This window comes from Panthera uncia, chromosome C2 (genome assembly GCF_023721935.1).
Source record: "Panthera uncia isolate 11264 chromosome C2, Puncia_PCG_1.0, whole genome shotgun sequence".
NCBI classification, from domain to species: Eukaryota; Metazoa; Chordata; class Mammalia; order Carnivora; family Felidae; genus Panthera; species Panthera uncia.
The window spans coordinates 8,683,659-8,690,412 of NC_064810.1; the positions used below are offsets into that span (position 1 = coordinate 8,683,659).

A 6,754-nucleotide genomic window follows, 5' to 3' on the forward strand; every position below is an offset into this window, starting at 1 on the left:
ATCTGGTTTTGGTATCAGGGTGATACTGGCCTCACAAAATGAATTTGGAAATTTTCTTATATTTTTGGAATAGTTTAAGAAGAATGTATATTAACTCTTCTTTAAATATTTGATAGAATTTGTGAAGCAATCTGGTCCTGGACTTTTGTTGGGAATTTTGGGGGTTTTTGTTTTGTTTTGTTTTGTTTTGTTTTAAGTAATCTCTGTGCCCAGTGTGGGGCTTGAACTTCTGAGAGTAAGAGACACATGCTCTACCAACTGAGCCAGTCTGGTGCCCTCTTTGTTGGTAGTTTTTTGATAACTGATTCAATCTTATTGCTGGTAATTGGTCTGTTCAAATTTTCTATTTCCTCCTGCTTTAGTTTTGGAAGATGATATAGTTCTAGGAACGTATCCATTTCTTCTAAGTTGTTGAATTTGTTGGCATATAGGTTTTCATAATATTCTTTCACAGTTTGTATTTCTGGGGTGTTGGTGGTTCTTTTTCCTCCTTCATTAGTGATTTTGTTTATTATGGTCCTTTGTTATTTATTGTTTGTTATTATATACTTTATTATTTATTTATTTTATTTTTTATCAATTTTATTTTTAAGTAATCTCTACACCCAGTGTGGGGCTTGAACTCACAACCCTGGAATCAAGAGTCGCGTGCTCTGTTGACTGAGCCAGCCAGGCACCTCTTGTTCTTTCATTTTTAGCATATTCCTCTGTCTCCTCATTTTGTTTGGCTTTCTGTGTTTGTTTCTGTGAATTGGGTGGGACTGCTACTTTTCTTAACTTTAAGGGATGGTCTTGTGTGTGGTTATTCCCTGTGTAGAGCGCTTGTGCCTGGTGACTTTGGCCGGTTGGCTAGAGCTGTGGCTTGCATGGGCTGGGGTTGGGGCACCCCATGCTGGGGCTGCCCTGGTGGGGTGGCCCAGCTGAAATGCGCTTGAGCCAGGGGGGCCCTATGGCTCTGCACAGAAGGCACCCTGGTAGGGCAGCTGAAGTGCAACCCAAGGGGTCACGGCTCTCTGCATAAGAGGTACCCTGGTGGGGTGGCTGAAGCTATGTGGGGCACAGACCAGGGTAGGGTCCAAAGGTACTCAGTGTAGGGATTCTGGTGTGGTGGCTGCAGCCAAAGTAGGCATGAGCTAGGAGGCACTGGGTGCTCTGTGCCAGGGGTGCCCTAGCAAGCCATCTGGAGCCAAAGCAGTGTGGCCCTAGAGTGTTCCGGGGTACTTTGCCTATGTCACTTTGGCATAATGGCCAGAACTGTAGTGAATGATCTGGGGTGTCCCAGGTTGTGACACATGGGGACCACCTTGGTGGGATGGCTAAGGCCGATGTGCTGGGGGCCCAAGGTTTACACAGGTGGTCGGCCGGCTAGGACTCCCATCCATGCTATTAAGTTGGAGAGGGAACATAAACCATGGTGCTCACCAGCCCCTCTGACCCAGAGAGAGTTCCAGCAGCTCCCTTGCCATTTGGCAGGGTTCTAGGGCTGGCTCCTCTGGATTCTAGTTGCCCCTTTTAACTGCAGTGTATTTTTTCTGTGCATGAGGGCAGACGAATTTGCTGAGGATGTCTCTGTACTATCCCTCCCCCACTGCAGTTCACAGATGGGGCTGGGGGGGGGGCGTTCCCTGCATTACTGTGTCTCTATGTCTCTTGCAGTTCTCCATGTGGTCTCTCTGTCTCTTGCGCAGAAACTGTTCGATCGGTCCCAGTTCTTCTTCAGAGGAATTGCTGTATCTATAGGTATAGACTCGGTGTGTCCACAGAGGAGGTGAGTTCAGGGTTTTCCTGCATCACTGTCTTGGACCAGAATTCCCCAGATGGGTCTTGTCACACTGTGTCTTTTAACTGGAGCATTTAGACCATTTACACTTAATTATTGATAAGCATGTACTTATTATCATTTTGCTAATTGTTTTCTGGTTGTCTTTGTATTTTTTCTCTTTTTCTCTTCTCTTGCTCTCCTTCTTTGTGATTAATGACATTAGCATTATGCTTAGATTCTTTTCTTTCTTTCGTATACCTTTTATAGGTTTTGATTTGTGGTTACCCTGAAGTTCGTATGTAACATCCCAAGTAGCAGTCTAGTAAGTCGGTGGTCCTTAAGTTCCAACACATTTTAAAAGCACCACATTTTCTTCCCCTTCTACATGTTTTACATATAGATGTCGTATTTTACATCTTGTTATTTTGTGGATCCCCTAACACATAATTGGCTTTACTACTTTTGCTTTTAACCATCATACTAGCTTTATAAGTGATTGACCTACTAACTTTACTATGTTTGCTTTCTTTAAAAAAAATTTTTTTAATGTTTGATTTATTTTTGAGACAGAGAGAGACAGAGCGTGAGCAGGGGAGGGGGCAGAGAGAGAGCGAGACACAGAATCCCAAGCAGGCTCCAGGCTCCGAGCTGTCAGCACAGAGCCCGACACGGGGCTCGAACCCACAAACCACGAGATCATGACCTGAGCCGAAGTCGGACGCTTAACCGACTGAGCTACCCAGGTGCCCCACTACATGTTTGCTTTTTACCTGTGAAATTTCTTCCTTTTATAATTTCCTTCTAGCTGTGGCCTTTTCTTTTCCATTTAAATAAGTCCCTTTAACATTTCATGTATGGTCAGTTCAGTGGTGATGAACTCCTTTAAATTTTTGTTTGGGAAACTTTTTATCTCTCCTTCAATTCTGAATATTAATCTTGCCAGACAGAGTATTCTTGGTTGTTGATTTTTTCCTTTCCGCAAAAATTTTATAGGCCAGAGGGAGCAGGATAATATATTCAAAGTTTTTGCTGAAAACTGAACTTATAGCCTTATGGGGGCTTCCTTATTTGTAACTGGCTGCTTTTTTCTTGCTGCTTTTAAGATTCTCTCCTTATCTCAAACCTTTGACATTTTATTTTTTTTAATGTTTCATTTTTTGAAAGACAGAGCTTGAGTGGGGGAGAGGCAGAGAGAGAGGGAGACAGAGGATCCGAAGCAGGCTCCAGGCTCTGAGCTGTCAGCACAGAGCCTGACATGGGGCTTGAACCCACAAACTGTGAGATCATGGCCTAAGCTAAAGTTGGATGCTCAACGGACTGAGCCACCCAGGTGCCCCTAATCTTTGACATTTTAATTATTATGTATCTTGATATTGACCTCCTTAGGTTCTTGTCTGAGGCTACCTGTACTTCCTGGATCTGGATGTCTGTTTTCTCCCCAAATTTAGGGAAATTTTCAGCTATTAATTCTTCAAATAAGTTTTCTGCTCCCTACCTCCCCCCGCCACCCCCACCCAATCCTGGATCCCTATAGTGTGAATGTTAGTGTGCTTGATGTACTAGAGGTCCCTTTAAACTATGCTGTCTTTTTTTTTTTTTTAATGTTTGTTTATTTTTGAGAGAGAGACAGAGCACAAGCAGTAGAGGGGCAGAGAGAGAGGGAGACATAGAATCCGAAGCAGGCTCCAGGCTCTGAGCTGTCAGCACAGAGCCCGAGGTGGGGCTTGAACCCACAACCCACGAGATCATGACCTGAACCAAAGTCAGACGCTTAACCGACTGAGCCACCCAGGTGCCCCCACCTATGCTCAGTTTTTAAATTTAAAATTCTTTTTCTTTTTTGCTGTTCAGCTTGGGTGTTTTCTATTACTCTGTGTTCCAGATCACTGACCCATTCTTCTGCATTCTCTAATCTACTACTGACTTCTTGTAGTGTATTTTTTCATTTCAGTTATTATATTCTTAAACCCTGATGCTTCTTTTTCATATTTTCCATCTATTTTTTGAAGTTCTCACTGGGTTCTTTCCCTCCTCTCTCGAGTCCAGTGAGCGTCTTTACGGCCGTTACTTTGAACTCTTTATCAAGTACATTGCTTATCTCTATTTCATTTGGTTCATCTTCTGGAGTTTTGTCTTATTTCCTTTGGGGCATTTTCCTCTGTCTCCTCATTTTGTTTGACTTTCTGTGTTTGTTTCCGTGAATCGGGCAAAATAACTACCCCTTCCAGTCTTGAAGGAGTGGCCTTGTATAGAAATAGTCCCTGTGTAGACTGCATGTGCCCGCTGGCTTTGCCTGGCTGTCTACATGCTCTGTACAGGGCATCCCTGGCGGGATGGCTGGAGCTGAAGTAGGCACTGGGGGGTGGTGTTCCAGAGTGTACCATGCTGGGGCTGCACTGGTGGGATGGCTAGAGCTCAGGCAGGTACAGGTCGGTGTGTGGGGGGGGGTGGGGTGGGCTAGGGGATTAGTTGGAGCTGGTGTGGACCAGGGGCCTGGGTCTCACTGAAGCAACAGGCTGACTAAGGTGCCCAGACCCTGCTGCTGTCTGTGCTATGGAGGTGGAGGGGGAATGTAAACAGTGGCATTTATAAGCCCCTCTGACTCGGAGTTCCAGCAGTCCCCCACTTGGTGGACACCCTAGAGTTAGTGAATGGGTTTCCTTCCCTTCTAGTCTCATTGCCCCTTAAGCTGCCACTATTTTGCTGTGTCTCAGGGCGGGCGAATCTGCAGGCAGGGCCTTTAGGGCCGTCCCTCCCCACTGTAGCTTTCAGAGTAGAGGCGGGGGTTCCCATTGTTCCCGTTCTCCGTCTCTCCTGCCGTTCTGTGTGGTCCCTCTGTCCTCCGTTGTGCAGAAGCTGTTCAGTCAGCCCTCAGTTTTTCTTCAGGAGGAATTGCTCTATAGGTCGGTGTGGATTCAGTGCGTCTATGGGAGGAGGTGAGTTCAGGGTCTTCCTATGTCGCCATCTTGGATACTCCCTAAGTCTTAGACTTTCTCTCAGTGGTTCCAAATTTAAAAGCAAAACACTGACACTCGCTGTACTTCTGTATAGTGCCTACTATACAGAAAGCTCTTCAGTGTCTCATTCCACCCTCACAGACCTGAGGAGATAGGAGCTACCCGTGCTCTTACCTTTCCCAAGAGAAGTCTAAGGCACAGGGAGGCCACGTAATATTTCCAAGGCCACAGCTGCTCAGTGGTGGGGCCATGACTCCAGTCCAGCTCTCTGGGCCCAGGGCTGCCCCTTTCTGACAATGGAAGCCCAGAAGGTCCATCACAGCAGCTGGGAGTGGGGTCTTTGGCCAAACCAGGCAGGAGAGTGGTGAGCTCAGTCTTCCCCTTGACGTCCACTGCATTCAGTGCCTTCCCCGGAACATTCTGGGCTCCACAGGGCTCACCCCAGGTCCTCCACTGGGACACTGCACAAGTCGTAAGTTCTGATGGAGACCCATGAAGAAGGGCCAATCCTAAGTCCTCCAGCATCACAGAGCTGAGCCCTGAACACAGACCAAAAGGGAATGTCCAGGGAAACCAACAGTGTTTGGGAACGACTCAACCAAGGCTCTGTTTTTGGTGAGCTCATTTAGTTAAGTAAGACAGGACAACCCCACATTGCATCAGAAAATAAAACCGGTTGCACAATTCCCCACCCTGCTGAGAAGAGACACACGAGAAACCAACCAGAAGACAAAGGTGAATGCCACGTGGTGACGAGGACACGTGAGAGCACCCACCCCGCCAAGCCCTCGCTCAGCTTCCCCTAGGACACTCCGCTCGGTCTTGCATTTTGCACGGGCCTCTGGATGCCTAGATCATGTTTCTTCCAGCTGCTTCATCGGCCAGGGAACAGGAGCTCTCCAGGCGCAGTGCTGCCCTTGAAATAAGGATAGCCAGGGACTCACAGCTGGAGCCGATACCAGACAGACTCGGCTTTGTCACGCGGGCCAGGCTGCTCTACGAAGCCGTCTTCGCCTCTGCTGCCCAAGCGGCTTCTCCCTCCCAACAGGGGCAGTCGGGGGAGGGGGTGGCAACTTACAGGTTAGGAGGTCCCGCTGTTCACGAAGTGTGTGTAGCCTGGAAAAGAAGGCCCCAAAGGGGGAGGTGGACAGTTTGAAATCACCTGAAATTCTGGAAAGAGGGAACGGGCTGCTCTGTGGCTCACAGAACGGAACCCGAGCTGGGTTTGAGGCCGTAGACGGGAGAATGATCCACCTTGGCTGAGTGGAAACGGAGCAGGCTTCCTCACAAAGGGGTGAGCTTCACTGGAAGGGTTCCAGGGGAGGCTGAGACGAAGCAGCGATCCGGGATATCCCTGCTTTAGGAAGAGGGTGGATTATATAAGCAGAACTGGGAGGGGGGTTGGGGCGGCGGCGGGGGGGGGGGTGGGGAGAGCCTGGATCTGGTGCTTTGTTTTCCCGGAAGCAACTTTGGCATCTATAAGTCATACAGCCCAGCATGGGCACCCACCCTCCCCAGGCCCAGGCCTTCCCTCTGTAAGAAAGGTAACGGGAAATTAGGCAGATATGAGCAATCCTACCAGACTGGCTGCTTCTAGCTCTGAAATCCAAAGCCCTGAGGCTCTTCCCAACAATGGAGTTCTAGAATTTCTACCATCGATAGCTATAGTAACCAGAGATGAGTCAATGCAGTTTCCCCTCTGTTTTGTTGAGCTAGAACCGACCTCTAGCATTGGATTACTTCCAGGTGCACAACATAAGGATCTGATATATGTGTATATCATGGAAGGGTTTCCACAGTGGATTCTGCTAACGCGCATCATCACACACAGTTGCAAATATTGCTCTCTTGGGATGAGAATTTCTAAGATCCGCTCTCTTAGCCACTTTGAAGTAGACAACCCAATGTCGTGAACTGTAGTCCCCATGCTGCACATTACATCCCCGGGACTGAATCTAACAACTGGAAGTATTTTCCCTTTGACCTCCTTGCTTTATCTCCAGAATGCTCAAGTGGGCCTGCCCCTCGGCTCCCC

At 47.8% G+C, this 6,754-nt stretch overlaps 1 long non-coding RNA gene and 1 other non-coding gene across 2 annotated transcripts; both read right to left on the bottom strand.

Moving 5' to 3' along the window:
- Window positions 1–3,471: 3,471 nt before the first annotated feature.
- On the bottom strand, window positions 3,472–3,556 carry TRNAQ-UUG (transfer RNA glutamine (anticodon UUG)). Its single transcript has one exon. It is a non-coding gene; the product is annotated as a tRNA-Gln (tRNA).
- A 719-nt stretch (window positions 3,557–4,275) lies between these two features.
- Window positions 4,276–6,338, bottom strand: LOC125920749 (uncharacterized). Its single transcript, XR_007457182.1, has 3 exons — window positions 6,299–6,338; window positions 5,974–6,076; window positions 4,276–5,835 (listed from the first exon to the last, which is right to left on the bottom strand). It is a non-coding gene; the product is annotated as an uncharacterized LOC125920749 (long non-coding RNA).
- Between the last annotated feature and the right edge of the window lie 416 nt (window positions 6,339–6,754).